We start from the raw sequence: 27073 nt of genomic DNA, 5'->3' as shown, positions 1-27073 counted from the left end.
GATGAAGGAAGCACAGGGAGGAACACGCGCGAATCCCAAAACAGTGGTTTTCATCTTTTTGCGTGTTAACTAAAAGTTTAATTAAAAACCAATTATAGAGACAGCTGTAGTTTTGCTTCATCTATGTAAAACACTTTTTTTACGTTAGTCGACTGTATAACCGCGTCTTGGTAGAATATTTTGTACATTATGAATGAAATATACACAGCACTGATGTAATATTCTATAATATTTACAATTTGTTACACGAACCAGTTTTTCGGATGTTATGACACCATCAGGTACAAAGATAAGTATGTTGTGCAGTGAAATTATGTTACATCAAAGATGTACAGAGCATATCCAGATCGAGAGATGAAAAATGTTAATGTTAGAATTAGAAATATACCAAGAGGGATTGTTTCAGCGTATATGCAATGTAGGATTATTTAACTAAAATAAAATATGTGACACATTAAATAAGGAACTGTACACAAATTAGAACAACTCTACATAGCAGAAAATAACTGAACGATAAACTTAGTTGAGATATCTAAAGATATTGCTCAACAAAATAATCTTGTCTTTAATAGGTCCTAAATTACAAAAAAGATAAAATACAATAGTGATTTTAAGCCGATGAGTCAAGCAACTACTATTATATACATTACATTTTTTTAACACATCGAGGGAAATTATAGTGACTGAAATAAAGGAAATGTGGCATGTCAGCAAGAGGGGTAATTTACAAACTGTCATGGATGGGATTATGAGTAGTATCTGCAGTTAGTAGTGGCGAGTAAGGGAACTGTGTCTGGCCATTCAGTAGTAAGTTTGAGTTGATGGACAAGTGTTTACTAATTTACATTATTTCAAGATAGTTCTTCCTTCTTCCTTTATGATTGAGATGTAATACTTCGTGTTTTACGTTGTAACTATGGCCTTTTATAAGCAGGTGGTCTGCAAATGTAAGTCTCCTTTGCTAAATTGCACACTTCAGTGGTGTTCCTACAAGCTAATGCATACTGTCCTTCCAGACTGACCATATAGAATTTGCCAAAACTGTAAGTAATTTTGTATATTCCACTCTTATCCAACGCTGGAGTACTGTTTTTACCATTCGGCGAAGAGTGTCCAACAGTACTGTACTTATAAAATGTTGTCTTTACATTCCTGGATTCAAGCTCTCTGGTTACACCCAGCGAGACTTTTCCTAACAAGGGAATCTCCCCTTCGCACCCCCCTCAGATTTAGTTATAAGTTGGCACAGTGGACAGGCCTTGAAAAACTGAACACAGATCAATCCAGAAAATAGGAAGAGGTTGTGTGGAACTATGAAAAAAATAAGCAAAATATACAAACTGGCTAGTCCATGCACAAGATAGGCTACATCAAGAATAGTGTAAGCTAATGAGTGCCGTGGCTCCGTGGTTAGCGTGAGCAGCTGCGGAACAAGAAATCCTTGGTTCAAGTCTTCCCTCGAGTAAAAAGTTTACTTTTTTTGTTTTCGCAAAGTTATGATCTGTCCCTTCGATCACTGACGTCTCTGTTCACTGTAATAAGTTTAGTGTGTGTGTTTTGCGACCTCACCGCAAAACCGTGCGATTAGTAGACGAAGGGACGTGCCTCTACAATGGGAACCGAAAACATTTGATCGCAAGGTCATAGGTCAACTGATTCCTCCACAGGTAAACACGTCTGATATATTCTATACGACACTGGTGACGGCATGTGCGTCACGTGACAGGAATATGTTGTCGACCCACCTGACCTGTACACTTGGCGAATGGATAAAAAGATTCTTCTACTTTGCCCGTTTTGAGTTTTCTTGTGGGTGTGATAATCACTCCCAAAAAACTGATGAAAACATAAGAGTTTGTCAGATAATAATTGTCTGAAAATAAAAAATTAAACTTTTCACTCGAGGGAAGACTAGAACCAATAACCTCTCGTTTTGCAGCTGCTCACGCTAACCACGGGACCACGGCGCTCCTGAGCTCACATTTTCCTTAATGTTGCATATCTTGCTATGGACTACTCAGTTTGTATATTTTGCTTATTTTTTTCACAGTTTCACACAACTTCTTCCTGTTTTCTCGATTGAACTGTGTTCAGTTTTTAAAGGCCTGTCCACTGTAGAGATGGACAAACTCGTTCATCCTTGGGGACTAGTTCACTGATGATCGTTCTTTCTTTGGAACCGTTCATTTTTTACTCGTTCACCGTTCATTTGTGCTTGGTATATGGTTCTTATGAAAAACTGAAAACTAGTCGTGTAGGTGACTGAAGGATGGAGATCACCAAGAGGGGTCACTTGCCTCCCCCCCCCCACTGGAGTATAGTTTTCATTCATTACAGAATTCTTACACACTTTTAGAAGTTATTTTTGTGATTCTGCAGAACCTTTCGTTTAGCCAACTGTAGCGTTGCGTGGCTGATCGCAGGGAAATAATATCGGGTGGCGCACGGAAAACCGGCCCCGAGTACAGACTGCTCGCCAATTACGGACGATGTGTTGCCCGTTACGAGCAGACACAACAAACAGACAAACATGTAATAATTAGGCTGTGAAGAAATAACAAGCTAATGCAAGCAACAATTGCGAAACAATCGATGACGATGTGTAGAGAGCTGGAGAAGAGAACATGAAAATCTAACGCGACGCGCATGGGCTGTAGCTCATGTAGTCTTGTAAACCTGTTGGTTTCTGTTTCCTAATTTAATAGACCACAAGTGTCTTGTATAAAATTCTTCGTTTCGACTTCCACTACATAGCTATGCTACGTTGTAAACAATAATTGTTTACATCCTATATATACTTCACCTTGTCTCTGAGTTAGTAGGCGAAGTAGAGACTTTATGGAAGCATAAAATAAAATGTGGTTTTCTCATCATACTTGCGTCACACGCTTAGTAAAAATCAGGTTTTTATGTTGCATTATTAAAGTTAATGCAGCAATAATAATAATAATAATAATAATAATAAAGTTCCCAGTAATAAAGTTTTTGGTTCGGAAGCTCCTTCTGAACAAATGTTTTTGAGATAATAAGTAAATACGATTTTGTGGCAATCTGTCTTTTCAACTTTTTCTACTGAGCCAAAATGACAAAAACCTACTTTTTTTTTTTTTTTTAAAGAAACCTAACTAGCAGGTAATGAAAATTGGAAACAACCAACTTACAAATAATTAGAGCATTCCTAATTGTAATGTTTTGTGTACGAAAGATACTCGAAAATCGTTTTATATGAATTTTCTTACACTAAAAATTAAGGAAATTATGGCAAGTTAGTTGCTAAATCAAGTCGATGAAACAAAAAAATATATGAATAACAAAAAAAAAAGAACTCTTGCCTTGTTATAAGTATGTCTTCTGCTGTTCATCGATATAATGAAGTGAGTTAATATGACCTTCTGTTACCTTAAAAGACGGACCTATTAGATACAACGAAATTTTTATGTAATTTACGTAACTATAAAATACTTTTTGATTGCCAGTCGTGGACGCTGAATAGCCAGAACCAAGTGGAAGAACAGTTTGCACACATGTAAAATAGGGGAGCGCAGTGAACGAAAAGAACAACTGGATACTGAACCAACTAGCAGCAGTCGGCAGTGGAACTGAGACAGGTGGTCGTGCGAAGAACAACGAGTGTGGCCGAGGGAGATCGAGACTGAGACAAGCACGCGACCGAGGTTGGAACGAGAACTGCCGAAGTGACCGCCGCGACCGAAGTGAACTAGTGAACTATGAACCGATCGTTCCTCGTTCCCGGGAACTATAAGTAGAACCCCGCGACCAAAGTGAACTATAAACCAATCGTTCCTTGGAATTCGTTCCTCGGTCTTTCGTTCATCTTGGTGAACCGTTCCTTTGCACCTGTTCGTTCGCAAACTACCCATCTCTAATCCACTGTGCCAACTTATAACTAAATGTGAGGGGGGTGCGATGGGGAGGTTCCCTTGTAAGTAAGGCATTGTGTACCATTTAATGCATTGTTGAGGTGGTGAGTCAAGGACAGGGTATAGGGAAGGGTACACGTAAATGGTTCAAATGGTTCTGAGCACTATGTGACTTAACATCTATGGTCATCAGTCCCCTAGAACTTAGAACTACTTAAACCTAACTAACCTAAGGACAACACACAACACCCAACCATCACGAGGCAGAGAAAATCCCTGACCCCGCCGGGAATCGAACCCGGGAACCCGGGCGCGGGAAGCGAGAACGCTGCCGCACGACCACGAGATGCTGGCGAAGGGTACTCCTGTTGTCTCCATTTTTTGTGTACCTCTTAGGCAAATCGGATGACTTGAAATTTCATTACCCATGTACCGAGCAATACCAGTTGCGTGGTGGGGCGACCACCACCCCAGTTGTTCTGGATAGCCAGAGGGGGGGCAGAGGCTTGAGAAACCTAGCGCGGGCTGAGGGTCCCTCTACTTACTCGTACGCTGTGTGGATGCGCCAGCAGACCGTTGTCGGCAGGGGCGCGTCTGCCGACTGCTCCACCACAGTGGGCATGAGGCACGGCGACACTCGTCACCGGCTGGGCTATCGCGCGGTGGGCACCGGCCAGTGACGCCCTCAAAGGCGCCGGCGCTTACAGCGGGCCACCATTACCGGCCATTATCAGACCCGGGCCTTTCGTCTGTGACGCGGCCGCCTGCGCCATCATTCACTTTGACCAATGGCCGCGGCTGCGTTTGAAAGGGCCCTGTGTAAATCAGGCTGGCCGTAGGGTAGCCGGAGGACGGCCGGAGCGGGGAGGTGGGTGGGGGTGTGGGGGAGGAGGATATCGCGGAATCGATGGCGGCTCGAGGCCCTCCTGGCCGTGTTGGCTCAGCAGCGCAGCCATCCGCGAGGGAATTTGCGGAAGATTAAATATTGATCGATGCGTGCGCTGCGGCGCGTCCCGCCGAGGAAGGCCGGCGTCTTGGCGGTGAGAGAGGGTAGGCGCGGCCGGCTTTGCTCTCATCAGCATCCGCGTAATGCCGCCGCTATTCCCCGGCCGTAAAGCGGTTTCCCGCTCGCGCCGGGATTTCTCTCCAATCAGCGGCGGAATGTTTACCTCGCGGCGCGCGCCCCTCTGCCGGTTCAGGTGGCCGGCCGCCGCCTCGCCGCCTCGTACGTCCCTCTACGATATCTGCCATTCAGAGCCGCCACTTTTATCTCCGTCCCATTTGGTTAGGATTAACAGCAGCTGCCTCGCTGGACGTAATATCAAAATCATTTCCCTACGAGCAGTGGATATTCTCAATCCCCCCTCATCTATATCGCTACTATATTCAATCGCAACTCTGCAGACACCCCTGTAATGCGGAATTGACCACTAGATGTCACAAGAGGAGGCCACACCAGTATAAAAAGATGCGGGGATTACTGAATTGCCAGTATATACATCGTAACAGAAGAACAGTTCGGTCAATGTCATCGAATGTGAGCTATTCGTTGCATGTCATGTGTGAGACAAATCCATCAGGAACTATTCGACACCGCTAAGGCTGTGTAATGCTATTGTAAATATAATACTGTCATTAATCTGTATATTTTAAAATTTTTTGTTCCGTAATAATTTTGAAAAATTAAGTAATCGACATCTGTAACAGGCAAAGTACTTTATTTAGAAGTGTATTACAGTATGAACCATCCATTTTCAATCAGGGGAATATAGGTGTTAAATATACCTTTGTGCTTAACCGTAATCTTCCTATTTCATTTACATCAGTAGTGTCCTTACCTAAATGAATTTATTCTGAGTACGCTGATGTTTATTGAAGCTTGAATAATAGTAAATTACTGGCAATAGTACTGTTTTGGTAGTAAGTTCTGAAAATCATTATTAAATACTAAAGTTTGCACGTATCAGTTTAAGGGCCACTGCTTTGCGTGACCATGAGGATAAGTTTTCAATAGCATTGTTTAACTGCAACAATCTTAACAGTAATTGCTCCTGTTGTTTCTCCATGTCAAAGAAAGCCATACAAATATTGGTATTAGTAAAACATTAACAAATAACAGTCCTAAAGAAATGAAATTTAGTCGTCTTAAATAACAGTTTTGGTCATATGAATGATAGCTATAAGTTTAATACTTTTTTGTATCCTTGTTGAAACATATGTGTGTCTTCTTTAAACAATTACTGGAGTATAGTGATAAATTCCGTAAGTAACAGAAAGTGGAATTAATAATACTTATAGCCAAGTGACGGTAGTAAATGGAAATTAAGTGGTTGTGTTTAAATTACGTAGTAAGTGAAAGTAGTTATTTATTCAGTGTCGAAAATTGACTTCATCTTTTCGTGTAGGCGCTGTGCCCGATTTGGGCTGGCAGCCGTTATATTAAGTGAAACAGTTTGTTGTTGTAACAGGCTTTGTCTGACTAAAGGTTTCCAAAAGTAATTATTCTCACTGCTTTTCCCATAAACTGTATGATTCGGAGAAAAATAGTTCGATACTTTACCATTAGGTTGAATATGGTTAAAATCCCTCTCCGAGAGTCGATGGTTTGGAGTGTTAGTGCTGCGTAATTTTATGGTGGTGTTCCTGCCGCTACTTACTGCACATTTCTGACATTCCGAATCGCGGATCTACCGTCTTTACAGTGGTAGAACGTAAACAATCTGGTGCCGTATTGACGAGAACGCGAAAGTACCGTTGTAACTGCCAAAGTCCGATCCCGTAGCTGAACCGCCAGTGTAGATTGCTGCCATGCGGAGGAGCTGGGTTCGATTTCCGGCAAAAAAAAAAAAAAGGTTCAAATGGCTCTAAGCACTAAGGGACTTAATATCTGAGGTCATCAGTCCTCTAGAACTTAGAACTACTTAAACCTAATCAACCTAAGGGCATCACACACATCTATGCCCGAGGCAAGATTTGAACCTGCGACCGTAGTAGTTGCGTGGTTCCGGACTGAAACGCCTAGAACCGCTCGTCCACAGGAGCCTGCCCGATTTCCGGCACTGCCAAGGATCTCTTTCTTTGGTGGGAGAACTGGCATGAGGTGTACCGAGCCTTGTGATGCTAACTGAGTTGTAGCGACTGAACGGTCTGAAAAGTCTGCAGAACGGCTTGTAGAGTGATATGCTGACCACATGCTCCTCCATACCGGATCCTCATGACGCCGCAAGGCAGAGAATGACATGGCGTTCGGTAGACATCCGTTAGTTCCGTCCTGAAAAGGACCTCGTTGAAAGTTCACCAAGTCGATTACTGGTGATATCGTTGTGAAGTGCGAACACGAAGGAAAACATACAACTAAACTGTCCTGGAAGACTTCATGTACTGATGTACAGGGACCGTCGAGTATTGAAGAGGGTAGGTTGAGATAATAACAGAAAATCAATTGAAGGAATGGGTAGCTAGTTCAGAAAAGGTGGAAACAGTTCAGCCAGCACAGTGACTGTGCGTAGGGGCCTAGAAGTAATAAAATATCGGGGTCGAGCAGCTCTCATAGCCGGCCGCAGTGGCCGAGCGGTTCTAGGCGCTTCAGTCTCGAACCTCGCGGCCGCTACGGTCACAGGCTCCAATCCTGCCTCCGGCATGGATGTGTATGATGCCCTTTGGCTGGTTAGGTTTAAGTAGTTCTAAGTTCCAGAGGACTGATGACCTCAGATACTAAGTCCCATAGTGCTCAGAGCCATTTGAACCAGATGAGCTCCTCATAAGCCACGTATTTCTGCAGTCAAGCAAAGTGACAGTTAAGGTGGCGTAAAGAGCGAGACCTCTCGGTATTGCATGTCTCGAAAAAAGTGGTTTGAATTGATAAAACACGGCATTCAATACCTAATTCGTGCCGCACGGCGTTAGCCGAGCGCTCTAGGGCGCTGCAGTCATTGAGTGTGTGGCTGGTCCCGGCAGAGGTTCGAGACCTCCCTCGGGCATGGGTGTGTGTGTTTGTCCATACGATAATTAAGGTTAAGTAGTGTGTAAGCTTAGGGACTGATGACCTTAGCAGTTAAGTCCCATAAGATTTCACACACATTTGAGCATCTGAACCTAGTTCGAATTGAAGGTTTGGGCTCGACGAATGTCTAGAGAACTTTACACGCCATCATGTGTAGTGCCAGCAGCGAGATCCAAAGGAGATGGTGTTGCGGGATGAGAGCGTTCTTCACGTTTGGGATGTGGTCCTTCTTGAGCTTATGAAACGTTCAGTACAGATGGACCCGAACTAATTTTACGCCATTGCGTAGTGCGTACAGTAGAGGAAGAGCACTAACACGATGATTGTATCAGAATTACAATACAACCTGTCATAAAGCACCATCTCTGAGTCAGTGATTTGAGGACAATGACGTTTAAAAAAATGGTTCAAATGGCTCTGAGCACTATGGGACTTAACATCTATGGCCATCAGTCCCCTAGAACTTAGAAATGCTTAAACCTAACTAATCTAAGGACATCACACAACACCCAGTAATCGCAAGGCAGAGAAACAATGAGGTTTATCAAATGGAATGACCGGCCCAGATTCCCAACCTGAACCAAATGGAATATCTTTGGGACGAATCCAGCATCCAACAACACTACCTTCTCTTGTTTTTGGCTTCACAGGAACCATGACCTGCCATTCCTCCACAGACTTTCAGATATCGCACTAGAATTTTCCCCAGCATAGTTCAAGCTGTCATGAAGGCAAAGGGTAGACACGATCCATACTGACGTGCACTAATAGGTGTCTGTATACTTTTTATCAGATGTTGCATCACTTAATAAAAGTCTTGTAAAAGATATAATCGACCAGCATTTCTGCATTCTCCGTTGAGGTGAAGTACTGCTCCTCCTCTTTTACTCTCACTTTTATACACTGTTGGTGAAGATGTAACATTCTGCGTGGCCGAGCAGAGAACATTCCTGGCTAGATACTGAATGGCGTTGAATGTGTCCGTCTGAACCCGTCGACTCCATATTCCCGTTAGAGTCGTAGGACCCTGACCAAAGCGAGTTGCAGGATCGCGGCAGATGAAGCTACGTACGTGAATAGGCCACGATCCTATTCTGTGAAAATCCCACATGTGCTGGCAGAAGTTTCTCGTCCTTACACGACTTTCTCACAAAGTTCTGAAAGTAAAACCACTGTGTAATCTTTCGTTATGTAATGAATGTACATGGGCGTGCTAAACGCAAGCACAAAATTAACTTCCGAATGATGTATTACAGCGAAGTAACATAGCTCGATGGAACATGAAACATACACGGTGTCCAAAATCATAGCAACGTCAGTATGTGTTTCTTAAAGTGCCAGTACGTCTACCTCATTTTCTTTCATAATTTTGGAGAGGATATCACCTTTCACTCTGCTATAGCCTTCAGGGTTGGCTTGGCATATTCTTAGAACATGCCTAATTTTTTGTTTTTTGATGGGCGCTGTACATCCTAGCTCCTAACAGTGCGGTTAACCCTAATAAAATTAGCTCAGTTATACTTGAAAACTCCAAGATCCCCGTCCCTACACAACAGAAAAAGGACCTTAGAAAACTCATGGCTGAAGCACTGAAGAACTGCGCAGAACAGTCAGACGTTGTGAACAACATCTATGAAGAAGAGTTGATAACTGCAATAAATACATCAAATCAAGGAATGCAGTCGGACTTGATGAAATCCTATCGCAGTTTCTGAAGAACCTAGGACCAAAAACACGCACATGGTTCTGCAAATTTTTCTCCGCCATACTTGAGACTGAAAATATCCCAAACAACTGGAAGGAGACTAAGATAATAGCTATTTTGAAACCTAGAAAGGATGAAAGAGATCCCAAGAGCTACAGACCTATCTCTCTGCTGTGTGTGATGTACGAACTTCTCGAAAAAATTCTCCTAAAGAGAATGACCCATCTAAAAGATGCAGCAATACCCGTGGGCAAGGTGGTTTCAGGTCGAAGAGAAGCTGCTGCGATCAAGTCCTGGCACTAATCACGCATATTGAACGTGGTTTTCAGAACAAGAAAAAGAGCGGTGCAGTATTTATAGACCCCACAGCTGCATACGACACAGTATGGCTTAAAGGATTACTGTATAATCTTGCTACAGTAGTGAAATGTAAGAAGTCATTAAAGCTCTTTTATAATATGCTATCCACAAGGAAGTACAGAGTACATCTTCACGGGAAATCACACAAAGCCCGAATCCTCGATCATGGACCGCCACAAAGTTCTGTGCTGGCTCCTTTACTGTTAAATTTGTCCATTTCTCACATGCTGGAACTCAAATCACAGAAGTTGACATGATCTGGCTATAGCTGTGCATGGCGAGTCACTCGAACATATGGAATCAGGCCTAAATTCTGACTTCGTGCACCTTCATAAGTACTACAGGACCTGGCATCTGAATCTTAGCGCATCGAGAACAGTAAACACAGTGACACACCTGAATAACAAACCAGCAGACAGGAAGCTGCGTTTGAATATACCAGGCCATAATATAAGACATAAAAGAGCACCAAAATATCTGGGTGTTAAACTCGACCGTAGCCTAACATTCAAATAACTTCTGCATGATGTCACAGGCAGAGTCAGTATCATCCAGAAGCTAGCAGGCTCTACCAGGGGAAGTAATGCTACGACACTTCGCACTTCCTCCTTGGTTCTAGTCTACAGCGATGCAGAATACTGTGCGCCTGTGTGGGCCAACGGTTCGCACGTCAATGAAGTAGATGTTCCCTAAATGACACCTTGCGAACAATAACTGGAACAATGAGACTTACCCCAACACCATGGCTGGCAAATATCGAACCTCCCTAACTCCGCTAACAACACGCAGTCCAAAGAGAAATGCCAAAATTTGCTGCTGACTCCACACTCCCAATACACTCTGATCTGCATGACGCGACACGATTGAAGTCAACAAATTCCTTCTGTAACCACTCCTCGAACAATCGGGACATCACAGCTGAATGGAAACACCTATGGCAACAAGCAAATGTTAACAGTCGACTCCTCATTAAGAACCTGGCTGATCGTGGTACTGGCTTCAACATCCCTCGAAGAACCTGGGTGGTACTAAACAGAATGAGAACTGGTGTTGGATGGTGCAACGAGCTGATGGACAAGTGGGGCTACGTGGACGATCCTCACTGCGAAATACAGACGATGCTCCACATAATCGAGTCTGAAATTCACCGTTTTCGGGACGGTTCACTAGAGGATCTACATAGACTCACAGACTGTGCCATTTCTCGGCTTTGCAATTTAAATGTTTCCGTTTAACTCTTAATTTTTTTTGACAGGTTACAACATGTATGAACTATAGGTTTATAAGTTCTGTAATATGTACAACAAAATTTATGATGAATAATGTTTTGTTACATTTGCATGTTAATTAAATTCCTCATGCTGAATGTATAAAGTGCTGTAAGGCATCTGGCATATCGAGCGTAAAATAAAGAAAATAATGCAACAAATGGAAATTTTGCAAGGTTGCGCCTGTATTGCCACTAAACACTACAAACATGTGACAATAAAGTAGAAACAGTGAACAGAATACATAACATATACAACTGCCACATGCATAACAGTAGACAAAAAAGTTTTTCGTTTTTTCCAACTTAACGGATTTGCACGCACATTCCGACAACTGTTTAATGTGCTCAGTATGCGGTGTAACCACCTCTGGCAGTGATATAAGACTGACAACGGCGGAGCATACCCCGAAAGATGTCATCAGTCTCTTGTTGAGGCAACAACGCCCATTCTACACTCTAGTCTTAGAGAGTGGCTGATGTGAAGCACCCCGTATCCCTACTGCACCCCGACATACTCTACAGGATTCAAATCGGAAGAGCGAGCAGACCACGCAATGCGTGCGTTACTTTTCGTTCCAAAGAAAACATCAGCCACACGTGCTCTATGAGGTCGAACACTATCGTCCATCAATAAGAAGCCTGGGCCAACAGCGCTATCATGATACCTGATAGCAGTTAAACCCTTTCGATTCACCTCTGCAATTTCATGAAGAGATATTCAAGTGGTAAATATGATCTCTGCCCACACCATTAGGTATTGTCCTCGATATCTGTCTCTTTCCACAATGTTTGGGTTCCGAAATCATTTTCCACTTTCCCTCCAGATGCGAATCCGTGCAGAATCACTCTCCAGACCAAATCGGGAGTCATCTGTGAAAGGAACATTGGTTCACAGTTCGACCGTCCGGTGGCATGTTGACGAGTCCACTCCAGACGTTCCCTCCTGTGAAGAGGCCTCAGAGGTACACACACAGCAGGCCTGCGGCAAAAAAGGCGTCTGCCGAAGCCTCCTGTACACCCTTTTCCTCGATACAAGGTTCAGGGGGTGCTGCGAGGTCGGATGCAAGTTGTCGTGCAGTACTAAGGCGGTATCATCGTGTCCTTACAAACAATGTTCCTCTCTTTCTGATGTCACACGTGGTCGACCCTGCTCTGGTTTTCGGGATACAGTTTCAGTCTCGATAAACTATCGCCACATTCGTGAAACAACATAACGATTCACATTAAGCCATCGGGCCACATCAGTTTCCGACTGTTCTGCTTCTATTCTTCCTATGGCATCGCAGAGAGTCTCTCCTGTGCTATACTGCACCGTCTGTAGTGTGGGTATGGGTCTACCCGCAAAATGCTACACCTGTAGGTAGGTGCCCTAAGATTATCATTGATGTGGTTGTCCATGGACTGGAATGCCATCTTTCATGCAGAATATGACTGTACGGACATCCGTTGACAGTTTGTTTGATTATGTCGTAAATTAGACGCAGGACGGAGAAATAGCGGTTTCTTGCTTTGATTTTGGACACTAGTGAACGTAGAAAGACCTCCTATGATATAACACTGAAGGTAACTAAAAGAAATATGCAGTGTGACGAACTGATATCATAGTTCAAAGAGAATAATTACGCTGTTGTCACCACGACTTATGATGGTTCCCTGGACATTACAAACGACGAAACGTGATTCTTGGTAGGAGGTATAATCACCATGAATGGTGTGCCGAGCGGTTCTAGGCGCTACAGTCTGGAACTGCACGACCACTACGGTTGCAGGTTCGAATCCTGCCTCGGGCATGGATGTGTGTGATATCCTTAGGTTAGTTCGGTTTAAGTAGTTCTAAGCTCTAGAGGACTGATGACCTCAGAAGTTAAGTCCCATAGTGCTCAGAGACATTTGAACCACCATGGATGGCAATGGATGCTCTATAACGTGCTCCCCTGCTGACCACAAAGTTGGTTATGTCTTCAATTAACTAGTAAGGAGTGCTTGTGGTAGGACGATCCATTCCTCCATCAATGCGGTTGGCAGCTGCTGGACGGTCGTTGGTGCATGTTGAAGTGCTGTAGTAAGTTTCCCCAATGCATCCACCACGGGATCGTTACAATTTATGTCGGGGGAATGGGCAAGCCAATACATTCGTCAAATATACTCACGTTCCAAGAACTCCTACACTTGAGGTGTTCGATACTACTACGCATACTTATCCATAAAAATGGAGCCAGGGACAAATACTCCCTAAGGCGACGCACATGGAGGAAGAGTACGGTGTCATAATAACGTTGATCTGTGAGAGTACCATTATCAAAGATTTGGAATTAGTACTCTAATGTTACATTATGCCTCCCCACACCATAACACCTAGACCACCAAAATGATCACGTTCGACGTAGTTCCTGGGAACATTGTGTGTTCCCACCTATCTGCATACGGAGCTACATCCAGAATCACGAAGACTTCATCTAATCTCATCTGAGAAGAGCATACCATCTCTCTCCTCGTTGATCCAATACCTATGCTCGTGGCACCTTAGGGAATGGCGCCGTCGATGTTTGGGTGTCAACGGAAATCAAAGTACTGGTCGTCGGGAAGAAAGACATCGCCCATGCAGTCACCGTGCCACAGTGGAGCTTGATACTGCATGCCTCGCAGTTCTGTTAAACATGGCTACAGTTGCAAGACATGGTGCTGTTGTACGATGTAACGATCATCTGCTGTCGTAGTTGACCGTCGTCGATAACATCCTCTCCTTCGGGCAGGAGCGCCTGCGGTTCAGATCAGTTTACATAACATGTGGGCATTTAAGCCACCATCTTGTATCTAGCGGCAGGAGAAGTACTTTTGCAATGGAACAGTTGATACTAAGTCGTCAGCTCGTGGTCTCGTGATCGCGTTCTCGCTTCCCTAGCACGGGGTCCCGGGTTAGGTTCCCGGCGGGGTAAGGGATTTTCACTTGCATCAAGATGACTGGATGTTTGTGTTGTCCTCATCATTCATGGAATTGGCGAGACTGAACTGAGTAAAGATTAGGAATTTGTACGGGCGCTGATAATCGCGCAGTTGAGCGTCCCACAATCCAATCATCATCACCACCATCATCATGTGATACTAAAGAAATGAGTTTCTTTACGTCCGATTTACAAATCTTGAAAAAAGAAATTTGTGTTATTTTCCAATAGCTTTTATTTTAAAATGTGTTTAACTTGCAACTTGTTTGGTAACATTTCTGCTTAATTTCATTTCATTTACTAATTATTGTTGAGTAGCAGAGCAGTAATGTAACAAATAAACTACCAAATGCACTAGTGACAATATTTTCGCGGCAGCAACGTTTTAAATTTCCTTCCAATATTTGTTGCTAGGTCTATGATCATGTGGTACATTGGAACATGTCTTGACATTTGAATAAACCTTGTCTCTCGGAGTAATTTTTGTAATTTATGAAAAATCTGCAACACATAAAACGTTAATGCCTTCACTGAGAAATGAAATAAGATGAAACGTCAATTAGAGGTCTGGCTAGAGGGGTAAATCTGAAAAGTGGACCAATGGTAATTCTCCCCCTACATTTAATTAAGTGGCATGCAAATACTCAAATGCCGTCTTCTTCGAGATACCAAACAAAATAACCACAAGAGAGCGAATATTTTACATCATTAATTTTTTTCAGAATAGGACAAAGTAATATTTTTCTGTTTTTAACATTTATGGCATTCACTTATGCATTGATAATACATAACACGTAAATTATACAAGATCCTGTAAAAATTTAAGTGAAAACATTTTTGCAAACATGCTACCAGCTAATTGATGCCCCTCACTTTCCACAGTGATTTCCAATTGTTGACGCCGTTATCACCACCAGAGTGTTTTTCTTCAGATTTCACTCGACAAAGGGCACATTATGTAGAGCGCCAATAAAACATAATTGAGAACAACAAATTTATTAATCAGTGACATAGGATTGTCTTCCAATCCGCTGCGCCACACCCGGGCCGGCAGGACAGCGGCCTTGTCAGCAGTAGAGGGCCGGTATGTGTAGGACTTGCGGTTCCACCAGAGCAGCGAAGCGTCAGGTGGAGGCCATTATGTCACTGGGCGGCCTCTTGCTCTGTGTATAGATCTACAAAAAGTTCTAATTTTATCACATGCATTACAACAAATAAAATCAGCGAAACAACTTTATAATAATTATTTTTCTCATTTAACATGAATCCACATTTGTTGTAACACACACAAACACTTGTTCCGCAACATTCGGTACATTGGCGACAGACTTCATATTTCAGCTGTCAAGGGAGCGGATAAATAATTCTATACTCACATCCGGTTTAAAGCTTCTGATCATCGTCATGTATTTTAAGATCATTAATAACAGCATATAAACTGTGGCCAAAAAATATTAATCTTGTTTACATATTACAGTCGGGTTACAGTACGCGGAGAACTCCACACGAAAAATGGGAACCAGTGAGACTTCACTTGCCTCACGTAACTGAGAATTACACAATTCCTTGTCGATGAGAAATCGTTAATTAATTAATATCATTTTCCTACTGGTGAATGAATTTCAGAAAGTACGACAGACTAAGATGCAACTATTGATTTGTTAATGCCTTTAGGGACGATGGTCGTGGAATGAGAACAATGAAATATGCCACGAGGCTCTACTGACAGCTTACGTTCATTCTGGGACGATACTTCCCACACTCGCGTTAACGTGAAATATTATTCGCGCTCCCGGCCTAACACATATGATCACATCATTTTAACGGAGTTTCTTTAACGACTCCTGTGTAATCCGAACAACATCTACGACTGCTGCGCTGCGCGCAGAAAATGGGCAACACCATGTGTGATTGTTGTAACCACAGAGGTTAAACCACGCTCTTCCGCAGCTAACAGAGGCTATGCACACTGAAGGGCCAAACACAGAGAAATGTAAGCAGGCAGAATACGGCACAGCGGTCGGCAACGTCTTTATGGGACTAGTGTCTGGTGCAGTTGTTATTTGGTTACTGCTACTACAACGGCAGGTTATAAAGATTTCAGTGAGTTTGAACGTGTTGTTACAGCTGGCGCACGAGCGATGGGATACAGCATCTTGATAGCGACGAAGTGGGGATTTTCCCGTACGCCCATTTCACGAATGTATCGTGAATATCAGGAATCCGGTAAAACATCAAATCTCTAACATCGCTGCGGCTGGAAAAAGATCCTGCAAGAACGGGACCAAGGAGGACTGAAGAGAATCGTTCAGCGTGACAGAAGTATAACTCTTCCGCAAATTGCGGCAGATTTCAGTGCTGGGCCATCAACAAGTGTCAGCGTGAGTACCTTTCAACCAAACATCATCGATACGGACTTTCGGTGCCGAAGAACAGCTCCTGTACCATTTATTACTGCTCGAAACAAAGCTTTATGCATCACCTCGGCCCGTCAACACCGACATTGGACTGTTGACGACTGGAAACGCGTTCCCTGATCGGACGAGTCTGGTTTCAAATTGTATAACATGGATGGACGTGTAATTGTATGGAGACAACCATTAATCCATGGACCCTGCATGTCTACATTGGACTGTTCATGCTGGTGGAGGCCCCTAATAGTGTGGGGCGCGTGCAGCTGGGTTGATATGGGACTCCTGATACGTCTACATACGACCGTGATAGGTGACTCGTAAGTAAGCATCCTGTCTTATTACCTGCATCCATTCATGACCATTGTGCATTCTGACGGACCTGGGCAATTCCAGCAGAACAATGCCACATTCCACACGTCCATAATTGCTACAGAGTGGCTCCAGGAACACTCTTTATAGTTTAAACTCTTCCTCTGGCCACCAAACTCCTCAGACATGAACATTATTGAACATATCTGGGATGCCTTGTGAATGATATTCAGAAGAGAGCTGCACCCACTCGTACTTCTACGGATTTCTGGAGAGCCCTGCAGGATTCATGGTGTGAATTCCCTCCAACATTACGTCAGACATGTCGAGTTCACGCCACTTCGTGTTGCGACACTTCTGCATTCTTGCGCTGCCCTACACAATATCAGGCAGGTGTACCAGTTTCCTTGGCTCTTCAGTGTATATCCTACACGCGATAGTGGCGCACCTGCGGTAACCTTACGGACATGACTGTAATAGGCCTATGCACAGGTAGACGAAAATTAACTGCCGCAGCAGGATGATTTTTTGTTATTTAACGTCACATTTTTAAGTAACTTTAAGATAACCGATATTTGTATGAAGAACGAAACGGCTTTTGAAAAACCAATAAGATATCGGAAGGTCGTTTGGACTGAAATACTCAAGACACAATCAAGCGCATCGAAAGGGTGCGGGGATAGAGACGCACACTTTCAAACAAATTCCTGTCCCACCTACAAAGTTATACAGAGATGGAGGAAACAACTAATCTGACTCTACTTTCCCACCGAACGGACGAATGAACAAGCTAAACGTTAGCAGATAGGTCGTCTACTGAGGGGAGCGTTTCTCCGCCGTTGCGTTTAGACCCTCATGTGCATGTGTTAATTTTAAATAAGCGACGAACGAAATTAAATCAGTGCATAAAAGAAACACAAAATACATCAACTGGTGTGTATGTTTAGGTATGTAAGTAGCTGGAACCAAGGCGATTTTGATCAAGATGAAACCATATATCAAACACCCTTCGTTTATGCACAATAGATCAGTCTATTTAGAGCTCTGGCTCAACTCAGAATACAAAGTTACACAGAAGAGACCTTAACGATATCAAGAAACAGTTGGAATTGGTTCGAGATCATCATACGAAGAACAAAGGACACAGGCCATATGTCCAGCAGTGCATGTCAGCAGTTTGCAGGCAAATCGTCTACGAGAATCCGAAATGTAATCCTGTGCTTTGAAGGAAAGACCAGCTACTGATACCGGACCCATTGAGTAAAAGCACTTAGATCTCTAACTCTCAGATTAAAATTAAAATATTTAGCTCCAGAAAATGCCTTACTCGGCACACATACAAATGCGGAATATTGCCAGATCGGCGTCCACTGGCATAAGGCCACGAAAAAACCTCTCAAAACTCGCAGCCCAGCGACCAGATACTTTAGTGAAAAGTTCACCTGCGGCCAGCCCCATTTGATCACACACAGACATTTTGCTTGACATTCCTCATAAATGTAATGGGAGTCATTTAGCATAAATATTTAAATATTCTTTCATTTCACTCATAATTGTTATAAAATTCACTAATTATTTTTTGATCGTTACTTCACCGGCACCGACACATATTAGTAAAGTCTCTTACTTTATTTAATCCCATCGTTTCGACGCTGCGTTGTTCAAATGTCTTATCTTATATCCCTAATTTCCCACTTTTCATACAATAAACACGCAATCAAATCTTATTATAATCATCAGTTCACAACCTTAACTATCTTTAGTCTTCGCACGCACCATAGGTATTTTTATTTTTGGTTTATAATAAACTAACTAAATTTATTCTGTTGTCGATACACAGGTTGCCCATAAACCACTTTTAGAACGCAAAACTTAATACCTTTAAAACTATACTAGATATTAACAAATGGTTTTCAAAATGTAATAATCAGTTCATAAAGTTTTGTACCCTCATTCATAAACATCAATTTGTGCATCGTTAGTGGCACGAATAATGTCTAGTCGGAATTCCATTTCTTTCCAGGTGCGATTCAAGATCTCCACGGTAACATGTTCGAATGCATTGCGAATGTGTGCCTTCAAGTCCTGTAGGTCTCTGACCTTGGTTTGGTACACCAGATCATTTACAAAACCCGACATGATGTTGTCGTGTGAGATCGTTGGCGACAGACTCGATGAAAAACAATGGACCGATGAAGCAATTGTGCGTCATTCCGCAGCAAACATTGACATTGGGACGGTCTCTTTCCATCTCACGTATAACAAGAGGATGCTGTGAACCCCACGTTATAATGTAATGAGGATTCAGTTTGAAAATTCCTGGTAGATTGAAACTGTGTGCCGGACCGCGACTCTAGCTCGGGACTTTTGCCTTTCGCGGGCAAGTGCTCTACCATCTGAGCTACCCAAGCACGACTCACGCCCCGTCCTCACAGCCTTAATTCCGCCAGTATCTCGTCTCCTGCTTTCCAAACTTCACAGAAGCTCTCGTGCGAACCCTGCAGAACTAGCACTCCTGGAAGAAAGGATATTGCGGAGACATGGCTTAGCCAAGTTACACACAGTTTTAATCTGCCAGGAAGTTTCATATCACCGCACACTGAGCTGTAGAGTGATAATTTCATTCTAAAGGATTTATTTTGCCGGACACGTGAAACGTTGTCTCATCGGTTAAACAAATGTTTCCCAAAAAGTCATTGTTTGTGTCATATTGCCTAGCACATTCACTGCAGACTATTCGTGCTGAGACTTGACCGTAGGTTTTCATGACTCAAGCAGCTGCACCTGGCAGGGATATAGTCGTAACCTCTTATGCAAGACATTGTGCACCGTTGATGGTTGTACGCAACGCTTTCGTCTGGCTCCTCGCAAACGCCTGCCGATGTCGGCGTTGACATCTCAAACGGATGGGTGAGACGGTGGTTGCCTTTTGCACCAAAAGTGCGTCACGTGGAAGATAAAAGAAAACTATGTGTTATCACATCCTGAAAACCACTTGTTAATGTCCAGTATAGTTTTAAAGTTACGAAACTCTTGAATTGCAAAGATAATTATGGACACACTGAACGTATTAGTTTTCGAATCTCATAGTTGTGATTTTAAGAATATTGTCTACATAGTGTATTGGCACTTACGATTATATTTTCAAATCAGTTTCCTATACTCTTCTGGGAAAAGTCTTGGCAAAATTCCACACTATAGGTTCCCGTGTTCGATTCCCGGCTGGGGTCAGGGATTTTCTCTGCCTCGTGATGGCTAGGTGTTGTGCGTTGTCCTTAGGTTAGTTAGGTTTAAGTAGTTCTAAGTTCTAGGGGACTGATGACCATAGATGTTAAGTCCCATAGTGCTAAGAGCCATTTTTTTCCACACAATACACATGTTTAGCAGACGACGCAGTACCGTACTTTTAGTATCTTTCTTATGATGTGACGCTGTCACCTGTTATTTTATGACCACCTTTGGAAAAGATAGCTCAAGGAAACGCAAAAATGCGAGAGGAAAATGCTGGTCCCTCACAGGCTGACGGGGAGTTTACAGTGGGAGAATTTCAGTCGGCGCCTGAAACTGCGAACGGGTGTACAAACGCACCATTTTGCGAGTTGCCCAACGTGCCCCGTCGCCTTTGTGTCGAGTTTGGAGACCTGTCGCACAAAGGGAGGACCCGAACTGCACCGAAATTGACGTTAGCTATCTGCTGCTGCAGCAGCGGCGGCGTACGCTACGGCTGTGTCGTGACATCGATTTCCAATGGACTTGAGGAGTCGGCATTGTTCAGGGCGCGCTCTGTTGTCACAGTGGCAGGGCGCAGGCGGAAGAAGCCGGCGGCTGCCGGCTATTGGGTTCTGCGCAGAGCGCCGCGGATGGGGCAGCAGCGGCGGGGCGCCGGAAGCGAACCCTGGCGCTTGTTGTCGAGTCGGCGCCGAGTTGGAGTCGCACAATGGGCCAGCCGGCAATGAATGTAAATGCAGAGCTTATTATACGCGCCGCGACTGGCTTTGTGCGCGCAGGGGGTGCGCTCTCTCGCGAAGCCCTAATAGCGGCTCCACAATGCGCCACGTGGCACTGTGTGTCCCACCCAAGTGCCTTCACTTCTTTGCTGCGTCGACAGAACGGCAGGTTTCGAACAGACGTAGTGACTTTACGGACGAAACAGACCGAGCTTGGTAGCGAAGTGGGAAGACGCTGGATTCCTGTTCTGGAAGACTAGTGTACAAATCTTCTGCCTGGCGTGTGAAACCATATTACTAACCTCCTAACACGGGCCACAGTCTCAGTTTTTGGTGTCTGTCTAAAGGCTTCCTAGGGCAAAAAAATGTGATTATCAATATTTTATTCCAACCGAACTGAAAAACCCACCTGGGTAGCCGAGACCGATAACGCGTTGCTTGCTGGATTCTGGTAGGCGCGCCGGCTTCGGATCGAGTCCGCCCGGCAGATTAACGACAAGGGCCGGTGCGTTGGCCAGCCTGGATGTGGTTTTTAGGCGGTTTTCCACATCCAGCTAGGTGAATACCGGGCTGGTCCCCACGTTCCACCTCAGTTACACGGCTTGCAGACATCTGAAGACATTCGCACTCTTCCATGGCTTACACTCTCTCTCTCTCTCTCTCTCTCTCTCTCTCTCTCTCTCTCTCTCTCTCAGTCTATTCCTTTAGTCGGTTTCGACTCTTAGTGACCCCATGAACCAAATCACACCACTTTTTTCTGTCCTGTACTTTCTCCCATAGACCTTCCAGGTTGGAACACATTGCTTCTGTGATGCCATCGATCCATCTCATCCTCTGACGTCCTCTTCTTCTACTTCCTTCAATCTTCCCCAGCATTAATGTTGTTTCCAGCGAGGCATGCCTTTGCACTGTGTGTCCAAAGTAGGTCAGCTTTTGTTTTAACATTAGACCTTCCAGGGAGAAATCTGGATTGATTTGCTCCAATATTGATCTGTTGGTTCTCTTTGCAGTCCATGGCTTACACTAGACACAGACAATTGGGGTACACTAATTTCGTACCAGGGGGGTATGAGGTGGTGACAGGAAGAGCATGCGGCCACCCATTACTTAACATGCCACATCCGATTAACCATGGCCGACCCTGCGTGACAGTGGAACAAGGCTCAGGAAAGAGAGAGAGAGAGAGATAGAGAGAGAGAGAGAGAGAGAGAGAGAGAGAGAGAGAGAGAGAGAGAGCGAGAGAGAGATTGACCGAACTGAAAAATAAATTTAAAACGCTGTCATAATCTACTCATTAAGAGCTATAATCTTATGTTAAAGGTTTAATACAATAAGTCGAGGCCGGCCAGAGTGGCCGAGCGGTTCTAGGCGCTACAGTCTCGAACCGCGCGACACCTACGGTCGCAGGTTCGAATCCTGCCTCGCGCATGGATGTGTGTAATTTCCTTAGGTTAGTTAGGTTTAAGTACTTCTAAGTTTTAGGAGAATGATGACCTAAGCAGTTAAGTCCCATAGTGCTCAGAGCCATTTGAACCAATAAGTCGAGTTTTAATGATAATAAATTTGTATGTATGAGGATGAACTAAATATAGCGCGCAAAGTACCCAGCGAGATTTATCCCGTGAAAAAGAAATTATTTTGTTAGAGAGACTTTTTAAAGTATCAAATATCTATGTAGTCGCAGCCTTGGTAAAAAATTTTTACTCGTCGCCTCTGTCTACGTTTGTACATCATTGACGTTTGTTAAAGCACGTACGCCTGGGCTTAAGTCACGATCCACCGCTTCACTTCAAGCTTAAGTGCTAGTCCAATACACATGGAAAACCTCTGCAATGCAGTTAGAATTTTGGAAGAACAACAAGTGGGCGGAGGCTTGATGGGAATTTGGACCGGGGAAGGAGGAGTACTAGGATAGTCGATGCAGTTGCGCAAAGCTGCTGTGCCAGGATGACGTATTCGTTAGTGCATCTGCCCAGTGATCAGTAGAAACAGGTTCGAATGCTTGCCTCGCTCCCAGTTTTCCTTCGTCGCTTCAGTCTCCGTACAAACACATCAGAAAGGAAAAAGGTTTATCGTGTACTATATTTACGTTGTCCGTGCAGTAAAAATGCTGTATCAGACACGTTTCAATTTATTAGTTCTTTACTACCAATTCTATTCGCAATTAGTTTTTCAGACATTATCCATATATGCCACAAACAGTACGTGCAAAATTATATCATTGGCAAACACACAGTCAGATAGATATAGCGTTTTACATATGTGAAATCGATTCCGTAAGGAATCTGGATGGGGATTTATTGGTCATAAGTAAAGGAAATAAATTTTCTTGATGAGTCTGTCATTATTCGAGATGTTTGTAAATCAAACCTGCTAGATCGCGTAATGTGTTTAGTTATTTGTAATGAAATTCTGGTTTCTGGTATCACCAGACCTGTAACTAAGTTTAAAGAACATGAGGATGAGAGGTGTTAGTTACACATTATAAGGTGACAAAAGACAAATAATTGAAAAGTTAAAACTAGAAAGACGCACTGTGTTTCGCGGATCTCGCAGATGATTTTTAAATAAGAAATACAGGGCTTTCCAGGCTTCTAGGGTTTGTTGGGAGGAATCCATACATATTATAAAAATGTATGTATGTATGTGTGTGTGTGTGTGTGTGTGTGTGTGTGTGTGTGTGTGTGTGTGTGTTTTCCACATTTCCTTCTAAGCCACCTGACCGATTTCAACCAACATTGGACTATGCTTAGTGTTAGCAGTCTCTTTAGTAGAGCTGTTGCAAGTACGAGGGTAATCCCAAAATTAGGGTCTCCTATTTTTTTATAAGTACATAAACCTGTTTATTTCTACAATGGTTTACATCAGTTTACAGCTTGAACATTTAGCTATTTCTCGCCATAATCACCATTTCTGTCGATGAATTTGTTTCAGACTCTGTTTCAGTTTTAGTACGCCCATGTCATACCAGCTCGCCGCCATACTGTTCAGAAAATTGTGACCTGGCGTGAAAGTTGCTTGGTCTCAAGTGTAAAGTGATATGCCCAGATTTCGTCACTCGTGACAACTGAGTACAGAAAGTTCTGTTCGGCTGCAAGGCGGCGAAGAAATGCGCGGGGAGCATCAACTCGTTGCCGCATGTGGTCCTCAGTCAGCATGCGTGGCGCTCATCTTTCGCACACCTTCCGGTAGTTCAATGGTTCCGTTAAAATTCTGTGAGCGCTGCTTCGAGAAACCCCAGGAACCAACGTGCAGAGTTCATCCAGGGCGATCCACTGATTTTCACGCATACTTTGCTCAGCCTTCAGCACTGTCTCCTCAGAAATTGACGGTCCTCCGCTCCTTTGTTCGCCGTGAATTTCGGTCCGACCAGGTGCCAACTCTCTAAACCACTCACGAACATTTCTGACATCCATGCACGACTCACCATACACTTCCTTCAATCGGCGACGGATTTCAATTGGTGCAGTGCCCTTTGCGTTCAAAAACCGAACGACTGCGCGCAATTCGCACTTGGCAGTAACATCCAACGGGAGCTCCATTCTCAACGGCTGCTAAGCCAAGACTGAGGGCCTCAGTGCGGTGTGCGCATTTTTTCACACAGCGCATGAAACACTATTCATAACAGTGTGACCAACTGCCACAAAAACAGAGTTGTGTACCTATAAAAAAAAAAAAAAAACCAGCAGACCTTACTTTTGGGATTACCCTCGTACTACGTGCCAATGAAACGTAGTATTTGGTTCTTCTTTTCTATGTGTTATTTTCAGTGCGGAGCCCTCTAGAGTCAGAGGGCCGCTAGTATGTAGACATAAAGACGTAGAATTTTAACAACGTTTGTTTTATTTTAACATGTTTAAGAGTCTTCGCGTAATAAATTCTGAGGCACACGTACTTTGAAGCTGTCGCCAATTATCAGTGATAAAGTTTTCATTTTCACATCGAAAAAGTAAAGTCACTTGTTCGACGTTTCGATTTTTTGTTGGAACATGTCTGGAGTATCCTGTTGTAATATGTATTGTATTTGAACCGGAACAACGCTACAACTATCTAAGCTGAGTTGGCGGACTTTTGTGACAGCAATGCACTGACATTTTACAAAGTGGTTGGTGATGCGCGTGTTACCAGTGTGGTCTGCATAACGACGAACGAATAGAAAAACATCTCTGTCAAGAACCGGGAACCACAAGAGGAGTATAGGACCTTGTGATCGAAAACAGCCTATCACAACACAGTCGAAGTGATAGTAGGAAAAGTGAAAATCAGTCATGGATCAATTTCAAAAATTCTGAAGCACTCCCCTGGGTTCAGCTTCTGGTCACTCCCGCCTTCACGTGTACCACACCTAAGGAATCTCACATAGTTCCAAGTGCAGTTTTGATTAAGCTTAATAACAGACTGCCACTCACGAGGTTTACGCTGAGGCTGCTGTATGGGTGAAATGGCTAGGGTGCAAATTGTTGGGTCCAGGGGAAATAATTAACTGATCTGCCGCCACTAACCCCGCAGCGCGTCTTCCATGTTTACGTCTCTCTCACCATTCCATCGTTACATCATGTCCGCTGCTCACTGTGTAGGAGGTCACACATCCGAAGACAGAATGTCCAGCTCTCACTTCCACACGCCGCAACATGATCCAAAATCTACCCACTGCCTCCCTCTCTCTTTCTCTCTCTCTCCCCCCTCACCCTGTCTCCCTGCCTCCCTGTCTCCCTCCCTCCCTCCCCACTCCCCCCTCTCTCTCCCTCTTCCCCCATCTCTCTTTCCCTCCCTCCCTCCCCCTCCACCCCTCCCTCCTTGTAGTGGAATCTGGTGATGGTTCTCACTACTTCCATACCGTCGCCCAGCATCACACAGAAATTTCCAACGGCTCCCTCCGCTCTCTGGAGAACTACAAGCAATGAGGTTCGCTGGCATCTTCCTGCTCGTCGCATGCTTCTATGACTTCTCCTTCATTTTTTACTGTAGTCTAAAAGCGCATTAGTTCTTATAATCGGACGTGTTTGATGTGGGTGGCTCTAAAGCAATTACCATTCCGATATGAGTTGTTAAATGGAATCTGTCACCAGAGGATTGGTCTTCGACGTGGAACGTGTCGAGACTTTTATTACAAGTATTTCACAGCCAATTAAAATAGTTTCATTCAAATGGTGGTAATTTGCCCGCTGTTGCCCGTAATTTTTCTTAAAAAAATGCTAACGTGTTGAACAGTGCAAAGTAGCCACAAACTTACACTGATTTGCAGAGCATGGTCGTAGAAAATTAGATAGGTTGACAGATTAATTTGACAATCACCTTCTGATTATACCAAGTGAATTAAATAAAAACTTAGTTTCTACAAGGAATCATACAACACTCTTAGGAAAATATATTTTTAAGACTTCTATCTAAAGACCAAGGACTCTCATGGATACGATGAGGCATCCAGCAGGATACTAAAGCACTATTCTGCTGATGTTAACCCAGTACTTTGCCACATTAACAATTTTTCCCTTAGGTATGGTCAGTTTCCCGAACGAAAAAAGTACTCAGCAGTGAAACCGCTTTATAACAGAGGAGAAAGAAATGATATACACAATTTTAGATCTGTTTCTCTGCCATCTGGATTCCAGAAAAACCTTTATATACAAAGAATTCTAGATCAAATAATTTGTTGTCGATATTAAAGGTTTGTTTCACAAGAGGCTCGACAACTGAAAAACTATGTTCTCTTTCATCGGTGAGGCATTGGACGAATTAAACAAAGAGTTGCAAACATCAGACATTTGATTTTCCTTAACTAAGGCGTTTGATTGTGTGGATCATAAAATATTGCTGCAGAAGTTGGACCATTATGAAATAAGAGGAGCTGATCACAACTGGTTTCTCTCATGTTTTAAGAACAGATATCAAAAGATCATTCTCCATAATAAAGAGAACAGCTACGAAGTGCCATGTGATTGGGACACAGTTAAGTCGAGGGTACCTCAGGGGTTGGTGCTGGGACCACTTTATTTCTGTTACATATATGACGCCAATGTACCAAATACTGTAGTTCAAGATATAGGTTCGTGACTTTCAGAAAATAAATTGATTTTAAATCCCAACAGGATTCAGTTTTTACATTTTCAAACACAATTCAGCTGAAACTAACATTTGGACTGCACGGAATGGGCGTATTACTATCAGGAACAGTTCAAATTTCTAGGAGTTCAGATACACTGTAAACTATCATGGAAATCCCTTCTTGACGATCTTGTTAA

Source organism: Schistocerca gregaria, chromosome 1, assembly GCF_023897955.1.
Source record: "Schistocerca gregaria isolate iqSchGreg1 chromosome 1, iqSchGreg1.2, whole genome shotgun sequence".
Taxonomy (NCBI): Eukaryota; Metazoa; Arthropoda; class Insecta; order Orthoptera; family Acrididae; genus Schistocerca; species Schistocerca gregaria.
Note: the sequence above shows the minus strand (reverse complement) of the source record.